This window comes from Panthera pardus, unplaced genomic scaffold (genome assembly GCF_024362965.1).
Source record: "Panthera pardus isolate Hobbes unplaced genomic scaffold, ASM2436296v1 HiC_scaffold_10, whole genome shotgun sequence".
Taxonomy (NCBI): domain Eukaryota; kingdom Metazoa; phylum Chordata; class Mammalia; order Carnivora; family Felidae; genus Panthera; species Panthera pardus.
This window is the reverse complement of record NW_026526655.1, coordinates 112,053,964-112,075,390: the sequence shown is the minus strand read 5'-3', so window position 1 is coordinate 112,075,390 and position 21,427 is coordinate 112,053,964.

The following is a 21,427-nucleotide window of genomic DNA, read 5'->3' as shown; positions in this document are numbered from 1 at the left end:
TCTTTGCCTTCTCTGAGTTCTTTGGGAGTCACCTGTGAGGTCTCATGCCTTACATTTGGATTGCCATATGTCTAAGGTTTTATAAAAGGAAAACTAAATTTCATCTTTTACAGTATTTCAGGGAATGCAAACCCATACACAAGTTTCTCTAAGCAGGCAAGACCACTCCCCTCCCCAGTCATTTTCCCCATATTGGTTGGAAACTGCTTGAAGCCAAAGAGGAACATAGGTGGGAGCCAGGTCAGTCAGTGAAGATCAAATAATGTCTCAAGAGGAGCAATTCCCAGCACAACAGCCTGAACTTTGCTGAGCTGAACTGCACATTTCCCCAATGAAATGGTGAAAATTATTTTTTTTTAAAACACAATCATTCAAGCCTCTAAAAATGGTCCTAAAATCAAATAGCAAAGAAGAAACACCTGTTTGAAAAAATCTACAAAAGCTTAGAGAGTCTGGGGTGTTTCAACCAAGACAGCTCCCTTCCTCCCTACCCCAAGGTCAGTACCACAGACTCAGCTCCTTTGAGAGTACTGCAACCAAGAACACAAGGCTCCCTCTCCCATCCTCCAAGCTGGAGGGCTTTCTTCCTAGAGGAGTTGGACATGAGTGTTTCCTTTTTTTTTTAATGTTTATTTATTCTTGAGAAAGAGAGAGAGCGCATGAGCAAAGGAGGAACAGAGCAAGAGAGGGACACAGAATCTGAAGCAGGCTCCAGGCTCCAACTGTCAGCACAGAGCCTGACATGGGGCTTGAAATCCTGAACAGAAGTTGGATGCTTAACCTACTGAGCTACCCAGGTGCCCCTGGACATGAATGCTTCTTAATCTGCCCACAGCTACCCATTGCTGACTGAGCACAGCAGAGAAGTGGAAGGACTCCATTTTTCCAGCCAGTTCACACTCATGGAAATGAGGCTGTAATGTGCGTACAGTAAACAGAGAGAACCAGGCCCCTGCTAGTTATTCCTCCAGCTCATTGGGTGGTTCCAAATCAGCAGAGGCAAACCAGGAAGACCTCAGACTGCTGCTTCTCCTACCAAGCTTTCAGATCCTAGAGTGAGTGTGTCACTCAGAGGAATGACATTGTCCCACTTCCAATTCCAGACCCCTGACTAAAAGATTTTGCTTGGGGGGCAAGAAGCAGACTTTAAACATATAACTCAATTTCTTCTCAAAGGAACTGACTTCATTTATAACAGAGATTGGAAAAATTCCAGCTTAACGGTGCTCTCAAAAATGGTGGAGGTTGTGGTGGAAGGAAATCAGGAAGAGATTCATGAACTTAATGAAGTTATAGCCTACACTGCAGGCTGGCTAGTTTGCAGGAGAGAACCAGGAAATACAATAGTTGAGAGATGCCTTTCAGGGGCTGAGTGGATATCAACACAGATCTCAGAAACTAGTCCTTAAAAGAAGCCACAATTTCATTGGATTAGTTTGAAAAGTAATTTATGCCCCAGAACCTTGTTGAAAGGAAAGTAGGTAAATGGCCAGTAATCACCTGACACAATGTTTAACATCATTAGCCATTAAGAAAATGCAAATCAAGACACCACTTCACACCCACTAGGGTGTCTAGAGTAAAATAGATAATAACCAGTGTTAGTGAGGATGCAAAAAAATTTGAACCTTCACAGACTTGTTGGAAATGCAACATGATGCAGCTACCTTGGAAAGCAGTGCAAAGAGCTACCATATGAGTCAGCAATTCCTCTCCTAGGCATATATTCAAGAAAAATTAAAATATATGTCCACACAAAAATTTATACATGAATGTTCATAGTAGCACTATTCAGAATAGCAAAAAAAGTATAAACAACCCAAATGTACATCACCTTACGGATAAACAAAATAGAATGAATAAACAAAATATGCAATATTTTCAATGGAATAGTTTTTTGGCCATGAAATAGAATGTATGCTACATAATGGATGAACCTTAAAAACATACTAAGTGAAAGAAATAGTCACAAAAGACCATATTTTTCTATTATTTCACTTATATGAGTATCCCAGAATAGGGAAACCTAAAGAAACCTAAAATAGATTGATTAGTGCTTGTTTAGGACTGAGAAGGTGGTGGGAAAGAGCATTAAAGGGTACAGCATTTCTTTTTCAGGGGATGAAAATGTTCTAAATTCGACCATGGTGATAGTTTCACATATCTGTGACTATACTGTACATTTAATGGGTGAATTCTATGGTATGTAAATTATACTTCAATAAGGCTCTCTAAAAGGAAGTCTTGAGGTGTTTCCATGAATATACATGCAGAACAGAACCTGGTAGGTTCTCTGGGAGTTTCTACCACAACTGGTATATGATAAGCTGAGATGTGGCAGAGTCTTCAGCATTTTGTCATTATGCTCAAGTCCAAGGATTCACATGTATTTGTATAGAGTATCTCTACAGATGGACAAGACACTGGAGACATGGATGCCTCTGGAAGGGAAGCTACATGGCACAGAGACAGAGGTGGGGAAAGAGATTCACTCTTCAGTATACCCTTTGCATCTTTTTAATGTTGTATTCACGAGTGATGAAATTATTAAATAAATAAAATCATTCAGTGGCTTCTTACTGCCCTTACAGTGAAATCAATTTCAGAGCATGGCATAAAATTCCTTTCATGATCTTGAGTTGACCTTGTCTTCATCTTCTCCCCAGCATAACTTTCTTCTATTCTGAGCCCTTGGCACACCTTCTGTACCACCTTCTGAGTTTCGTCTTCTGCACATGCCCACTCCCTCAATCTCATCTGCCTTTTGGCCTTGGAGGTATCACACAAGCACTTGGAGAAGCCTCTCCTGACCCATCAGACTGCAATAGATGGCCCTCTGTGAGCTCTAAAATCTCCCTGTGTCATTCCATTCACCAAAACAGGCTGTGGGCAACCAGATTTCAAGCTCCTGGTGAAGGTCCTGGAATACAGCAAGCACTCATGGATGAGTGAGAGGTGTGAGTGAAGAGGGTAGAAGCAGACACCCCTAAGGACCTACTTGCACAGAGATAACCAGCAGATAAAGCATGTTTATTGAACTGCTGGCCCGCGCCCATGTGTCTAGAATGTGCTGGCTCATCCCCCCAGAGAGAAGACCTCAATCTATTTTTGTTCAGGTATAGCCCTTTCAGAGAAAGACCCCAAACTACACAGCATCAATGCACACATCACTGTCATTCCTTCTTTCACACCTTGCCAAAAGGCGCATGAGGGTACCATTCAGCAGACAGGGATACATGCAGAGAGGGGAAATGATCTGCCCAAAGTCCCCAGCTCGTAAGTGGTGGCTGTTGGATTCAGACCTGAATCCAAAGCTCAGGCTCTTTCTTTTCACCATGCTGCCTTCCAAATATTCCTTGCCTCCATCAAGAAGGAAATTAACACCAACTGAGGGATGTTCTTTGGGTTCCTTGGGTCTTCCTCACCTAAATTCATCTTTAACTTCTCTCACAACATCTCCATACATCTTTTATCATTTGGATTGACAGACGTTTAGAAGTTTTTGCCTTGATTATTCTAATCTTGTAAAAATTCTTCACTAAATTCTACTCCTGAAACAAATGTTACACTATATTTTAACTAACTAGAATTTAAATAAAAATTTGAAAAAAACAATAATAAATAAAAATAAAAGTTCTTCATAGAGATTTTTCTGCTAAATATGTCAAAAGATTGAAAAAAATCCACCAATTGAGTTGTATAATATGGTACTATATTCCAAAAATAATGTTGATATATTTCTGTTGTTATCATTTACTGTGGCTTTCTTGCAAGAAGTTCCATCTTATGATATCTCAGCCATACACAAAAAATTATAAACCCTCAGTTCTATTCCTTCCTAAGAAACATCATGCCCACCTGGCAACTTTTTCCTACCTTCAAGAAAGCTCTCTGTGATCTGGTAGGGAGCAAAAAACATTTACATAAATAAATATATGTTAGAATGCAGTGATATGAGAGAAACATATCCAATAACTAATCAATGTGAGAACCTCACTGCAACTTGGGACACGTCTGAAAGCAACTCAAGCTCCAGAGCCACCTGAGCCACCTGTGCAGTCAGCAGAAGCTCCTGTCAGGCTGCATGGATGGCACAGGGCTTCTCCACTGCCTACCTCTGCTCCTTCTAATTTTCAACATTCTAATGAGTGACATGTCATTGCAGTTTTAATTTGCACTTCTCTGGTGATTGATAACACTGAGCATCTTTTTGCATACTTATTATTCATCAGTATATCTTTTTTGGTGAAGTATGTGTGGAAATTTTTGGACTATTTTTTATTGGTTTGGTTTTTTTATCGTTGAATTTTAAAGACTTCTTTACATTTTATGGATAAAAGTCCTGCATGATATGCAAACATTTTCTCCTAGCCTGTGGTTTACCTTTTCATTCTCTTGACAATGCCTTTCAAGGAGCAGAAATTCTTATTTTTGGTGAAATCCATTTGATTAATTTCTTCCTCCATGTGTCATGGAATATTTAAGAAATCTTTGCCTAACCAAGTTAACAAGATTTTCTCATATGTTTTTTCTGTAAGATTTATAATTTTACATTTTATATTTAGGTCTATGATAAATTTTGAATTAATTTTTATATATTAGATATGATATAATTTTTACAATTGAGGGATGGGTCAAAGTTCCTTTTTGGCATATAAATATCCAATTGCTCTAGGACCATTTCCTGAAAAGTTTATCCTTTATCTACTATGTTTTCTTTGTGCTTTGTCAAAATAAGCTGTTCATACTTATTGTGGTCTATTTCTCGATTATATATCCTATTCCATTAACCTATTTATTTTTGTTTACTGTTTTGTTCCTGCAGATTTACAAGTCTTAAAACTATGCAGTGTTAGCCTCTGTATTTTGATCTTTTTCAAAGTTGTTTTGATGATTCTAGGTCATTTGAATTTCTATATGAATTGTAGAATCAGTTTGTGATTTTATACCCAAAAAATCTTGCTAAAGTTTTCTTTGGGACTGTGTGGAATCTATTTACCTATTTGAGGAAAATAGGTCTTAAGAATATTGAACCTTTTAAACCATAAACACGGTATATCCCTGAATTTCTTTTGATGCTTTTTATTTATCTCAGCAATTTCTGGTAGTTATCAATGCACATATGTCTTGCATATCTTTTATTTGATTTATCTCAAAGTACTTCATAATTTTATATTATAAAAAATGGTATTTTAAATTTTCAATTTCTGGCTTTCTTGAAGATGGTAGAGATGTAGGGGGACCCTGGCTTTCCTTGTCCCTCAAACAAAGCTGTATTGAAGTCAGAAATCAATCTGCAGAGTGACAGAAGTATCTCCACATTTGGAAATAGTTTGGCAGGTGAGAGGTGCATGGATGTGAATTGGGGGAGAGAAAAACAGGGACACCTCAGAGGGGAGGGGACCCTTTTTGTGGGTAGCCAAAATGGAAAGAAAGAGGGGCTGAGAAAGTGTGGCATCAAGTTAGCACAAGAGAAAAACCTCTCTGGACTATGCACTAGGGAGTGAGAAGTACTGAGTGTCCCAGTTTGTTTTTGTAAACAGCTATTGGAGCTCCAACTCTGAGGTTTTGGAAGTGTGTGACTTTCTCCAGAGTGGAGCTGTGATGCATGCTTCTGGGGAGGAGGGAGCTGGCCCCAGAGTGCACAACATGGTGTAGAGATCTCCTGGATGCACTGGAAGAGACCAGTCTTCTTCCTGGAGTACTTTTGGGAGAGGGTTTATTGCCTCCCCAAGGACAAAATACACTGCAGGTGCCAGCCAAGGCCTTTCATCAACAGGGTGAAGAGGCTCTACTCTGGAAGAGGGGAGTGGATCCACACTGTGCTGGGTCCTTTAAGACTCAGGGTTTTGAATCCCAGCCACACGCCAAAGGAAAAATACAGGAGAGTTGTGGTACAGGGCAAGCTGACTGCCCTAGCTAATTCTGTGAAGTCTAAGTCAACAGAGGGGACTGAGATCCCCAGTCAGGGGGCAACACATTGTAGTGGTGCCATTTTCTTCCCAACACCAACACTGTGGGACTTCAAAGAGCATCCCAGTGGCTCCAGTGGAGACAGGACCCACTTACACCAAACCCTGCCCCTCCATGCCTGGCAACCACTTATTTACTGTGGCAAGACTGACTCTGAGCCAATGCAGCTGGCCTTTCCTCTGGTCTAGCACAGTCAGCACCTCCCAAGGCACCAACAGACAACTCTTTTTTTCTTATGTTCCTCCTTCTTTTTTCTTTTGGAATCAGGCTCATAGTTTCTTATCTGTTTTTTGTTTTTCATTTCCTTTCTCTTTTTTTTTTTTTTTGGATAAGGTTTTTTTTACTCTTTTCCTTCTTTTTTCTTTCTTTCTGATTTTTTTCTATTTTTTTCCTTTCTTTTTCTTTGAAATCAGCTTTATGTTTTTTTTGATTCCCTGGTTTTTTTGTTCTTTTTCTCTTTTGGGAGATCAGGCTTCCCCTTCACCCCACCTTTTTTTCCCCAGGGTTATTTCAACAAACAAATCAAAGTGCACCTAGTTAAAGGTCAAAACACTTCACCACTGCAAGCAAGGAGGAGCTCTGTAGAGGAATGACCAGTGGGGAAGAGCAGCCGAAATGCAACAGCGAAGAAAAAACACATACACCAGAAACACTGCCTGAAGTGCCAGACCTTGGACAGTGTATGACCTCTTTTTAATATAGCAGTACTCTCAGGTACAAGAAACGTAACAAGCTTTTAAAACACACAAAAGAAGAAACTTAGCCAAAATGACAAGACAGAGGAATTCTGCCCAAAAGAAAGGTAAAGAGGAAATCACACCAGGAACTTGCTCAAAACAAATATAAACAATATAACTGAATAAGAAATTAGCATAACAGTCATAACAAGACTAATAGCTGGGCTTGAAAAAAGCATAGAAGACACCAGAGAAACCCCTCCTGCAGAGATTAAAGACCTTAGAACTAGTCAGGATGAATTTTAAGATGCTATAACTAAGATGGTAAATAAACTGAATACAGTGACAATGCGGATTAAAGAAGCAGAGGAGAGAACAGGTGAAATAGAAGATAAAATTATGGAAAATAATGAAGCTGGAAAAAAAGAGGGAAAGGAAATTACTAGATTACAAGGGAAGACTTAGAGAACTAAGTGATTCCATGAAACCAAACAATATCTGTATCATAGGAGTCCCAGAACAAGAAGAGCGAGAGAATGGGGCAGAAGGTTTATCTGAACAAATTATAGCTGAGAACTTCCCTAATCTGGGGAAGGAAACAGGCACCAAAGTCCAAGAGGTACAGAGAACTCCCTTCAAAATCAACAAAAACAGGCCAACACTACAACATATGATAGTGCACTCCTTAATCCCCATCACCTATATAACCCATCCTCTCACTCACCTCCTCTCTGATAATCATCAGTTTGTTCTCTATACTTAGGAGTCTGTTTCTTAGATTGTCTGTCATTCTCTTTTTCCTTTGCTCATTTATTTTGTTTCTTTTCTTGTCTCATTTGTTTTGTTTCTTTTTTAAATTTTTTAATGTTTATTTATTTTTGAGAGAGACAGAAAGACAGAGAGACAGAGCACAGGTAAGGGAGGAGAAGAGAGAGGTGGAGACACGGAATCTGAAGCTGGCTCCAAACTCTGAGCTGTCAGCACAGAGCTCGACATGGGGCTCAAACCCACAAGCCATGAGATCATGACCTTAAACAAAATCAGATGTTTAATTGACTGAGCCACCAAGTCGCCCCTTGTTTGTTTCTTAAATGTTACACATGCATGAAATCATATGGTATTTGTCTTTCTCTGACCAACTTATTTTGCTTAGTATAATACACTCTATATCCATCCATGTTGTTGCAAATGGCAAGATTTCATTCTTTTTATGGCTGAATAATATTCCATCATGTATATATGACACATATGTATCTTTATCCATTCATGAATCGATGAACACTAGGGCTGCTTCCATAAACTATTTGGATTATATAAAAAATAAAAATCTTATTCACACTGAAGTAAATAATTAACAAAACTAAAAGGCAACCTATGGAATGGGAGAAGATATTTGCAAATGACATATCTGATAAAGCGCTCATATCCAAAATGTATAAGGAACTTCTACCACTCAACACCCAAAAACCAAATAATCCAGTTTAAAAATGGGCGGAAGAAATGAACAGAAACTTCTCCAAAGAATACATCCAGTTGGCTAACAGACACATGAAAAGATGCTCATCATCATCAGGGAAACACAAATCAAAACTACAATGAGATATCACTTCACACCTGTCAGAATAGCTTAAATCAACAATACAGAAAACAACAAGTGTTGGCAAAGATGTGGAGAAAGGATAGTCCTCTTGCAGTGTTGGTGGGAATGCAAAAATGTGTAGCTACTCTGGAAACCAGTATGGAGGTTTCTCAAAAAATTAAAAATGGAACTACCCTACACTCCAGCAATTGTACTACCATGTATTTACCTAAAGAACACAAAAACACTAATTTGCAGGGATACATTCACCGTTATGTTTGTGGCAGCATTATTTACCTTTAGCCTGTCTTCTAAGACTTTTCTCTACCCTCCACCCATCTTTTCTTCAGTGTGGGTGGTCTTTTTGCTCACTCTGACTCTCCTGTATCAATACATCTTTGGAGAACTGCAGTGGCCAGGAATCAAGGGACCTCAATGAGGGCATAGAAAGAGATGCAGCTAGGGTGGGAGGCTGAATCTAGGCATAGCAGGCTTTAGGCACCCCCAAAGTCCTGACAGGTCCATGTAGGGGGTTAAACAAAAGTTATGTGGCTAGGTTATTACTCTGGAACCACGGGAGCAAGGATTTGAGGGGCAGTCAGAGAAGTTTTACCAAACTTGTCTTGGATGGATGTGAGTGTGCTGCTGGCATTTGTGCTGCTATTGAGGGGGGGGGGGGGTGATGGAAACAAGGAAGCACTCTCAGGTGGTGAGGGAGATAGACTTATAAACAAGCAATGAACAGAAGTGAGCAGGAGGCCACAAAGTGGTAGTGGGAGATAATGGCAGTCTGTGTGGTGAGCAGATGTGGGAAGGGAGGGAAGAGGACAGATGTGGGATGATTAGGATTAGCCTCTATAAGCTCTCATGATTTACTTCCTGTGGAGCTGCAGTCAGGATGGCTTGTAGCTTTCACAGTAGGATGACTGGGGCTGTTCCTGGAAGAGAGGGGCTACAGGAGGAGGAGGATGGTGGGGTTGGGTGGGGAACTGATCAGTTTTACTTGTGTGAGGGACTAATATTGATTCAACTTCTCAGTTGATGCAATGAGTTCCCTATAAAATATCCTCATAAAAGACAACCCAGTTTCTACTCACAGAAGAATGTTGCTGAGGGCCTTGTTTGCTCAATTCTCTTTAGAAATACCTAATACTTGCTCAATTAGTAAAACTTTCTGAAATCTCAGATTATCCCTTAGGGGATACCCATTCTAGAAAAAGAAACAAGGGCCTTGGGAAACTACCTTTCTAAGCAATATACATTACCATTTAACATATCTCCCTTAAGAAAACACTGTTAGGGGCAAATGTCTCCAGTGGTATGCATTGTATTCGGTGTGGTGGAATCTTATGACTTGACTGGTTTTGATGAAAGTGGCATGAAGGGTGTGACATTTAACAAAGACAAGAGCTTTTGGAGTTATCACACATTTGGATTATAGTTTATACTTTTCTGGAGACTCTGACAACCACTGTAGAGTTGATGCCACAGGTAGGGAAGGCTCTGTTACCATCATTTCAGGTGAGGAAGCAGAGAAGGAAGGTCACAGATTTGGCCTTAGCCACATAGCCAGTCAGTGCTCATTAAAACGAAAGGAACTCACATTGTCCAATTGCTTGTACTGTCCCAGATCCCTAAGGGTTAATATCCTCTCTCAAACACAAAAGTGGAGCTTGCAATTATGATGCTTGACCATCATGTAGGGTTGTGATACATTCTGTTTATTCTTTGTACAAAAGTATGTGACTTTAGTTGCTTATTTTATTATGCTTGTTATTGTTGAAATTTGATATCGAGTCATTAGAATAATATTCATCAAAATCATTAAAATGAGAATTTTTGGCCCTTTAGAATGCAAATTCCAACTATTTAGGTAGCTATTTTATGTGAAACAGATTGTAGAATTTTAGTCATGAAGATGTGCAGTATGTTTTGGGTATTGTATGAATAATAGTGGTCAAATCAGTTCTTGACAGTTGTGCTCACCTTTGATTATCTCTTCAAATCCTGGACTTTAGACTTGGAGGCTCAGAATCTCCACATCCTGATATGCTGACCTCAGCTACAGAAGAACCTGGCATCACAGAGATGCCAGTTTACTAATGCCCTGTGAGAAATGCAACTACCAAATGCTCATATCTATTTGGTTTGCACATTTTATCTTTTCAATTAAGTTACAGACAAGTTCCAAAGGGTGAATCTGACTTGGTGTTTGATGGTTTGATGACATCAAATTCAAAGATCATGAGGTCTCCATTTGCACATCAAGGCTGACCTTCTCTGTCAAACCAGACACACTTGCCATCTGGCAAGGAGTTACCTCCTGCATACCATGTGTGAATGGGCACAGCTAACATTCATCAGTGTGGCTCTTTTGACTAACATGAACATTTATATACCTTCTACTTTTGGCAAAGATAGAGTTACAGGAACTGGATTTCTCCTCCTGCCTGATAAAAGTGGGACAAATTATTGGAATGCATTTTAAAGACATTGAACACTAGGAAATGAAGCAGAGTGATCCATAAGAACAGGGAAATAAATGAGGTGAGTTCTATGAGTGCCACAGCACACTACTTGCAAAAAGTTTCCAGGCAATGGTGAGGGAAGGGGAAACTAGGCAAACACAGCAGACTTGCTGAGATGACAAAAGTAGAGTTGAAATTTAGGGAGTCCAAGGCAGCTAGGATTTACAGGAAGCAGTACCATATGTGCAAGCTGCACATAGAACTACAGAGATCTACAGATGGTCCTCATCTAGTATTCAGCTAAGTAGTGATTAGTGCATTTGTGTGAGGAAAGTTAAAAAAAAAGTGTACTGTAAGCTCTCAAATAACCACGACAACAAAAGGTGTAAATGATAAGCCAATAAAGGAGATGAAATTAAAATATAAGAATTCCTCAATCCAACATTTCTTAAAAAGGAAATAGAAAACAAATAACAGATTGGATAAAGAGAAAACAAAGGGCAAGTTGTTAAGTCTTAAACCCAACCAAATCAATAATCATAATTAAATTAAACTGGTTTAACCTACATCCCAGTGAAAGATTAAAGATTGTCCCAATTGGGTTAAAAATCAAAAGCCAACTACACAAGTGTGCATGTGCATGTGCATACACACACACAATTAGATTACAGGTATAAGAATAGAAAAAAAAATAGCATGCTAACACTAATCAGGAGTCAATATCTTGATGTTAGATAAAGTGGATTTCAGAGCAGAGTAATATTACTATGGATAAAGAAAGACATTTTACAATGGTAAAGGGACAAATGTATACCACATAACAATTCTAAATGCTCACTGACCTAATAGCAGAGCTTCAATATACATGAAGCAAAACTGGATATATCCGAAAAGAAACATATACTTCTACAAATATAGCTGAATATTTTCACACTCCTTTCTAAACAATTGGTGGACATAAAATCAGTAAGAATATAGAAATAAAACTATAAACTAGATGCGACTGAATTAACATTTATGGAGCCCTTCTGAATGACAGAATACATTCTTTTCCAGTGCATATGAAACATTTACCAAGACAAAGTATACTCTGAACCACGAAATAAGTTTCAATGAATTTGAAAGGATCCATATCATACAGAGCATGTTCTCTGACCACAATGGAATTAAAGCAAGAATCAGCAATAGAAAGATATCTGGAAAATCCTCAAGTATTTGGAAACTAAATAAAACACTTCTCAATAATCCATTGATGAAAGAAATAACCAAAAGGAAAATTAGAATTTAAAATTGAATGAAAATGAAAACATATTGAAATTTGTTAGAGTGAAAGCAGTATTACTAATAATGGCATATTTATAACACTAAATACAGATGTTATAAAAGAAGAAATCTCAAATCAATGTTCTCAACATTCACTTTAAGAAACTGGAAAAAATAATAGTAAATGTAATTCAAGATTAAGAATAGAGAAGGAGCATCACAAGATTCTATAGACATTAAAAAGTTGATAAGGGATTATTGTGAACAACTTTATCTCAATATATTCAACAACTTAGATGAAATGAATAAATCCCTTGAAAGACACAAATCACTAAAGCTTACTAAGATGAAATAGATAACCTGAATAGTCTTATTTATATTAACACAATTCAATTTCAGTTAAAAGCCTTGCATAAAGAAAATACAAGCTCCTATGTGGCTTAATTGGTGAATTCTATTACACTTTTAAGGAAAAAAAATCAAGTCTACACTGTCCCTTACAACACCAGAAGAGGAATGAATATTTTCCACCTCATTCAATAAGGCCAGCATTACCCTGATACAGAAACCAAGCAAAGACTTTACAATGATAAGAAAACTAAAGACCTATATCTCTCATGAGGAATGGTGCAAAGACTATAAAAGAAATGTTTTCAAATTGAATTCAATAATGTATATTATCATGTGTGGTCTCACATTTAGGTCTTTAATACATTTTGAATTTATTTTTGTGTATAGAGTAAGAAAGTGATCCAGTTTCATTATTTTGCATGTTGCTGCTCAGTATTCTCAACACCATTTGTTGAAGAGACTGTCTTTTTCCTGCTGGATATGATCATAGGGAAAAGTTTTTTAAAGGGACAGAGGCAAACCAAGACACAAACTTGAACTACAGAGAACAAACTGATGCTTACCAGAGGGGAGGGGAGTGGGGGTATGGGTTAAATAGGTGATGGGGATTAAGGAGTACACTTGTGATGAGGACTTGGTGTTGTATGGAATAGTTGAATCACTATATGGTACATCTGAAACTAATATAACACTGTATGTTAACTAGTGGAACAAAAAAAAAAAAAGCAGGCAGAAGGGACCACACTTCTTTCTGTCTGCAATCATATTCCATTGTGAGCAGTTTTTTCTACATGGATTATTCATTCACAAGCATTTTCTGAGCACCTACTAAGTGCCGGGGCAAAGGCTAAGAAGTGAGTAAGAAGCTGTGTCTTTCCCCATGAAAAAATGCTCAACGTCACTCATCATCAGGGAAATACAAATCAAAACCATACTGAGATACCACCTCACAACAGTCAGACTGGCTAAAATTAACAACTCAGGAAACAAAAGATGCTGGAGAGGATGTGGAGAAAAGGGAACCCTCTGCACTGTTGATGGGAATGAAAACTGGCATAGGCACTCTGGAAAACAGTGTGGAGTTTCCTCAAAAAATTAAAAATAGAACTACCCTACAGCCAGCAATAACACTACTAGGAATTTATCCAAGGGATACAGGTGTGCTGTTAGAAAGGGCACATGTACCCCAAGGTTTATAGCAGTGCTTTCAACAATGACCAAATTATGGAAAGTACCTAAACGTCCATCAACTGATGAATGGATAAAGATGATGTGGTTTATATATACAATGGAATACTACTTGGCAATGAGAAAGAATGAAATCATGCCATTTGCAGCAACGTAGTTGGAAGTGGAAGGTATTATGCTGGGTGAAATAAGTCAGTCAGAGAAAGACAGATTTTGTATGTTTTCACTCATATGTGGGTATTGAGAAACTTAACAGAAGACAATGGGGGTGAAAATAGTTACAAACAGAGAGGGAGGGAGGCAAACCACAAGAGACTCTTAAATACAGAGAACAATATGAGGGTTGATGGGAGCATGGGGGAGAGGGGAAAATGGGTGATGGGCATTGAGGAGGGCACTTGTTGGGATGAGCACTGAATGTTGTATGTACACGATGAACCACGGGAATCTACCCCAAAAATCAAGAGCACACTTTATGCACTTACGTTAACCAATTTGACAATAAATTATGTTAAAAAAAAGAAGAAAAAGCTGTGCATTTCCCTCTAAAGGAAGAACATTCAGCATGGGATAGACAATGAGTTGCAAGCAATACACAATAATAACTCTTAGAATGCTGGGGACTCAGGTGAGGAGGAAATTAAGTCTGCCTGGGAGTGGTAGAGTTATTCAAAGAGGTCTTCCCATAGAAGGTGCCACTGAAATCGTGTGTAGAAGGATGAGGAGATAGAGGAAGGGGGTCTCTATGGGGTCAGAATATGTGGGAGGCTGTCTATGGCACATACAGGAAAGAGCTCACATAAGGACAAGAAGAAAACTGCTCCTCACTGAACACTGTCCTTGGACACAGTTCCTTCACTCACTTCAAGAAGTTTCCATGAAATGGACAACACGAAATTCTGTGAGAAAAGAATCCTATGCATGAAGCTCCACTTGTAGCAGTTAAAAGACCTAGGAATACCCATCAAACACCTACTTCAGTGGTCCCCAACCTTCACCATGTGGCCCACAGACACCTCTTCACCTCCTCCTCTCTCTCCCTAAGACCAGCTGATATCAACACCTAGATGAGCTTGGAAGCCATATCCTGATGACAAGTCTCTGAGGGACTAGGAGTAGGCCACCCCAAGCTTGCTCTGCCACAGATCATACCCTCTATGAAGAAATCTGGAAGAGCATAGTTAAAAGGTAAAATCTATGCAGAGACTTTAGGAGGATATTTGGGCAACTTTCAATAAGCATGACTAAATGCTTATCCAAAAATTACCTAATAATTAGCATCCAAAAATGCTAATATTCATTGCCTTACATATTTCATTTAATCGTGTGAGTTTGGCATTATTGAAGCTCAGTGGCCTAAGTTTACCAAGCCAGTTTATTCATCCATTCACTCAGCACATATTTATTGAGCATTCTCTCTGCTTGCAAAACCCTCCATGCAGTTAGGAACAGACTGGAGAATCAGACAGCCCAGACCTCATGGAGACAGAAAATAGAGCACACAACAGAGAAATGTGCAGTAAATGTGGCAGTGATGGGGGGTACATAACCTGGCTGTGCCCACTCTGGGGGTGAGAGATGGTGCTCTGAAAAGGGGAGATGTAGCTGTGACCCAGACACAGCTGGGCTGGAAGAGTACTGCCTTGAGCAGGAAGGGCCTATGCAGGTGCTCAGCAGCAGGAGGACAGCCAGGGCCATCAAGAGTCTGAGAGGCTCTGTACTGGAGCCTGGAACACTAGGAAAGGGCAGAGGGGCTGGCACAGTGGCAGGGCTGAGCTTCGGAGGGCCCGGTGGGCCATGTTACAGAGCCTGTACTGACCCTAAGGGAGAAACCATAAGCCTCTGACCCCAAGGCTAGTGCCATCACTCCAATAGTTCATTAAGCAAACCAGCTGTGATTCCCTCAAACCCCAGGAAGTGGTCAGAGTGATAGACCCCCTGTCATCTAGCCTATTTTCACATGGGCACACTGTTGTCTCCCACCTCAGTCCCAGCTTGCCCCAGGAACCAGGCCCAAAATACCCTTCAACACGTCTTCTCGGGTGCAAGAGATAGAGGTGAAACATCCAGCACTTAATTCATAACTGGCACCTTTTTCCTCTATTCTCTGGATCACAGAGAGCAAACAACAGCAGCCTTTCAAAATGTGTCCACCTGAATAACAGGGTTGCCACTCATCTCCTTTGATGTCTCAGTGCCTGGTTGAAATGGAAAATTGTCACATTAAGAAGATTATGCAAAATCCACTTTTCACCATCATTTCCCCAAGTCAGTGAAGTTTACCCGCCACATGCCATTAAACTTATAGCCATAAAAGACAAAAGTAATGGAAATAAGTTAAGTTGCCAGGAGCAATCCCTGGTTACAGGAAATTTAACAAAGTTAGCAAGGTCCAGTTTCTAAAATGAACATATAGCAGGCTTCAAATCCTGCTACAATGCCTTTCCAACAACAGAGGCTCTGGAGAGAGAAGAAGCAAGTCATTTGAACCCCAGTCTCCCACCAACTTACTGGTTTGCCAACCTAACCTGGGGCCTCCTCATGCCTGATCTACAGTAAAATTATACCTTGCTTACAAAAGGGCACTGTGCAAATACCAGGGATCCTAAGCCAGCCAGGGTCTGAATTAATGCAATGAAGCTGTCAGGTTAAACTATCTAGTGACATTGATAAAAGGCTTTGAAAGCTGCCCCAAATAGCCAATAAGTAAGCAGTTGAGGTCATGGTTTGTGAGGCAAGGACCTGGATCCAGCCATGTGGTCATATTTGCTGTCCCAGAGGGCTAAGCCTGATACTGTTCTATCACTATTAATGTCAAATGGATTAAAGATGTAAATGTGAGGAACATCTGGATGGCTTGGTTGAGTATCCGACTTCCACTCAGGTCATAATCTCACAGTTCGTGAGTTCCAGCCCGTGTCGGACTCTGTGCTGACAGCTCAGAGGCTGGAGCCTGCTTCAGATTCTGTGTCTACCTCTCTCTCTGCCCCTCCCCTGCTAGCACTCTGTCTCTTTCTGTCTCTCTCTGTCTCAAAAATAAATAAACATTAAAAAAAGATGTAAATGTAAAAGAGGACACTACAAGACATTTAAAAGATAACACAGGAGGGGCACCTACCTGACTCAGTAGAGCATGTGACTCTTGATCTCAGAGTCATGAGTTCAAGCCCACATTGGGGGTAGAGCCTACACAAAAAATAAATTAATTGAAAAAAGAATAAAAGGTAACACAAGAGAATGTCTTATGACTTGGGGATAAGAAAGTACTTCTTAAACAAGATACAAAATATCCAAACCATAAAAGAAAGGATGGATAATTTTAACTACATTAAAGAGCATCCATACACCAAATGACATCATAGAGACAAAAGGCAAGTCATAAACTGAGAAAGATGCTCACAACATGTATAACTGAATTATTACCCAGCACACATAAAGAATTCTGCTGACTTGATAAAGAATTACAAGCCAAAAGAAAGATGAACAAAAATACACAAACAGGCATTTTCCCAGGAAGAAGACAACCATGACCATAATCATATGAAAAGTTGCTCAACTTCATTTGTAATCAAAGACCTATAAATTGGAACCATGATAAAAGACCATTTCACATCCACCACTGGGAGGCTCCCAAGGATGTAGGTAGAACTCTCATTCACTGCTGCTGGGTGCCATATTGTTTAGCCAGTGGCAAAAGTAAGCAAGTTAAAGATGCACAGGTCTCTTCAAAATACACCCAGGAGCAGCAGTACTCAAACACTCTATAATTTCACACTATTTATATGCTTAAAAATTATTGAGGAACTTGAAGAGCTTTTGTTTATGTGGTTTATACCCATTGGATGTTTGCCATATCAAAAATTAAAACTAAGTTTTTAATATGTACTAATTTCTTTTAAAATTAACAATAATCATTCCCATTTCATGCTAACATAGATAACATTTTTAAAGAAAAACAATATATCTTTTCAATAGTGGAAAAGTGGCATTGCTTTAGTTTTTACAAATGCTTTTAATGTCTAACAGTTGAAGACAGCTGGATTCCAATATCTGCTGATACATTCAGTCTATTGTCATACACTGTTTTGGTTGAAGTATGAGAAGAAAATCCAACCTCATTCAGATAGGAATTGGAAAAAAAACTTATATTTCAGATAACTGGATATGCTTTCTTGGTTTCATACCAAAACTTGATAAATGACAGTCCATTAAAGATTATTTGTAATGTGCAATCTGAAACCTTATCAATGAAATTTTCATAGTCATTGAAATCCACCAAACTGTCTTTCACTAAACCAGGGGTGATTTTGTAACACATTGGTGCATTGGTCATGTGGAAAATGCTAAGTCCCTGAGTTATGGAAACCTCCCAAAGGAATATTTAGGAGAGAATGACAGTGAAAAAGGCAAATAATGCTTTAGTATTGTTATGAAAATAGTTTTGACCTTATAGACCCCCTGAAAGTGTCTGGGAACCAACAGTCATCCCCAGACCAATGTGGAGAACCATGCCATATAGAACCTCTTGCAGGCATGCACCAGGCAATGGAATGTCCACAGCAGCCATGTTGTAACAAGGAAGCCATGGTGATGAACCAGGTACTCATCAAGACTTCAATAGAAAAATAAAGTGTGGTAAATACACTCAATAGAATATTACATAAAATAAGAAAAGTAAGCAGCTACAGCTGTATCCATCAATATAGATGAATCTCCAACATTTAATGATGAGCAAAAGAAATTAAACACAAGAGAATACATAGAGGGAGGACTATCCCAGGCTCACAAATTTCAAAATAAGGACAAAAAGTAACTAACATATTGTAGGGATGCACACATTGGGAAACATAAGATATTATTAACTCAATGTTCCAAGTGGTAGGCACATTTCTTGGGGAGGGTAATAGCAAGTATCAATAATCTTCTGCCTCTGAATCTGGTAGGGACAGGAAGGGGAGGTACATAAGTGTCTGTTTTAGCATTATTCTTTAAATTGTGTAGGGGTGGGTGTGTGGGGGTGTGGGGGTGTGTGTTCACTCTCTTACATAAATGGTATATTTCATAATTTTAAAAATACTGTTGAGGATAAGAAAAGAATTTAAAAATGAGAGAAGACAAGACAGATGAGTATTAGCCCAGTGAGAACTACTGCTCCCTGAGCCCATTTCACCCTGCTACCTGTCTTCTTGACAGTTCTCCCCTTCACCTGTCATCCTCCTGAGTAAGCCATTAGCAAATATGTGAACCCTGGCTGTTTTGAGGATAATTGAATCTTTGGCAAAACTGAGGGTATCTTTCCCTGGCAAATGAGCATCCCTCAAGAACCCAGCTCTGACCTCACCCTGGTCCTCTCGGTCATGGCTTATCCCACTGCCACGGGTCTGAGTCTTCCCTGCTTCAGGGTGAGGGCCCAAGGACAGGGCCCATGGCAAGTGCCCAGAAGGTCTGGGTAATGACAGTGGGGGCTGAGAAGCCTCAGGAGTCCTGCATGGTCACAGGGATAAATGTGTCCAAGGTACCACCTTGCCCACAGGCCCTATATGATAGAAACTAGCCAAGGGTGACCCACACCTGTAAGCCCCAGCCTGGGGGTGCATAGCACTAATTCCACCCACTTCCTGCCCACTGGGGAGGCAAATGGAAGGACGGAGGTTTGAATAACAAGCCTAAGCCTACTCTATTCATGACAAAGGAAATGACAAGCAAATACTGAAAGTTTGTCATTGGTCACAGGACATTGTCATGTCTCTCAAAGTTCTGCAGCATACCAGAGATCATAGCCCCATAGTTGAAACCACTGACATAACAATTATGTGTGTCTATTTTTATCTGTCCAACCAAGGTTTGCTACATGTTACCATGGCAGGCACTGTGGTGGTGGTAAGGACATGGTGGTGGCAGAGATAGGTCCCATGGCTTCAGAGCTGTTCTCACTGTGCCCTAGCTGCCTGTGTCAAATGCCCTTAGATGAACTGTGGTGAGGTTTAGAAGAGAGGCAGAGACACTGCAGGGGGAGCATGCACAGGCACTCACCCGTAGTGAGTATCAGAACACTCAACTGTACTCAGTCCTGCTCCCTGAGGCCCTGCTGTAGAGCCCCCTCTACATAGCTTTACTTTTCACCCACTACTGCCTTGTGGGCTACTGGGGATTTCCCAGCTTTGCCTTCACCTCTTTTCCCCTGACCCTTCCCTGGGTCTGGCTACCTTCAGTTCTCATTTAGCTGTCACCTCCTCCAGGCAGCCTTCCTTGTGCTCCCACCTCTCCATGCTTCTATCTATCCCACCATGTTATAAACCACATGGGAATTTCTTCATCTCTTCCATTTGTGCACTGAACATCCTGTATCCCTAGCATTAAGCACAGGGTCTGGCACAGCCTAGTTGTGAAATCACTTTTAAATGACATAGGAATGGAGGGAGGGACCTTTAATCTGCTCTGAATCTTTCCTGGATCTTTCTGGATCTTTTGCCTAGCTGAGTCTTGGCATAAAGATATGTGCTTCTCTTCTCCCAGGGTACTAGATGCCCAACTGGTGGGCTCTGTGTGAAGGTGGTAAGGAAGCCAAAAGCTCTCAATGCTGTCAGAGGTTAAATTATGTGGTCCTGGCCCATAGAGGCCACAAACTTAAAATCTGAGATCAGATATCTGCCCCCAAGACTGCCCATGAGGCCTGACAGAGCAGCCAGGATCCCAGCCTACTGCCTCTGAGCATGACCAAGCCTGTGTCAAGGAAGACAACTGCCTCCAGGTGCTCAGGGAACACAGGCACAGGGGCCATCCCATGGGGGCAGGTGAAAGATACACCAAAGGACCCAGCAGCCACTCTTGGTCCTTCTGGGGTCTCTACCATACCACACACATTGGGTTTCATGGCATTTGATGACTTTGTGACCATTCTCCAATTTCATTCTCTCTGGTGTAGCTCAGAACGTAGGTGGTAGAGTCTCAAAAGCAACACAGGGGTGGTTAATTTTATATGTTAACTTGGTGAGCCCAAACCTTATTCCAATGCTTCTGTGAGAGGGTTTTTGGATGAGATCATCATCTAAATAAATGGGCTGAAATTATGGACAGAGCCTAAATGTCCATCAACTGATGAATGGATAAAGAAATTGTGGTTTATATACACAATGGAATACTACGTGGCAATGAGAAAAAGTGAAATATGGCCTTTTGTAGCAATGTGGATGGAACTGGAGAGTGTGATGCTAAGTGAAATAAGCCATACAGAGAAAGACAGATAACATATGGTTTCACTCTTATGTGGATCCTGAGAAACTTAACAGAAACCCATGGGGGAGGGGAAGGAAAAAAAAAAGAGGTTAGAGTGGGAGAGAGCCAAAGCATAAGAGACTCTTAAAAACTGAGAACAAACTGAGGGTTGATGGGGGGTGGGAGGGAGGGGAGGGTGGGTGATGTGTATTGAGGAGGGCACCTTTTGGGATGAGCACTGGGTGTTGTATGGAAACCAATTTGACAATAAATTTCATATATTAAAAATAATAAAATAAAATAAAGACACACACACTAAATAAATAAATAAATAAATAAGTGGGCTGTAAGTAAAGATTGCCCTCCATAAAGTGAGATGGAGTCAAAGGCCCAAATAGAACAAAAGACTGACCTCCACCGATGAGAGAGAAATCTGCAGTTGCCAGTCTTCACACTCCAACTGTACTTCCATTTTCCTGGGCCTCCAGCCTACCAGCCTACCCTGTAGATATTGGATTTGCCAACCTCCTTAAACACAGGAGTCAATTCTTCAAAATAAGAATTTATTTATCTATATCTATATCTATATCTATATCTATATCTATATCTATCTAAACAGAAATCCTTGACCTATTTGCTAGGATCTCAGGGCAAGAAGCAGCCTCTCTGGGCCTGAACTAGCTCACCTGTTATATGGGGGTAAGAATCCCACA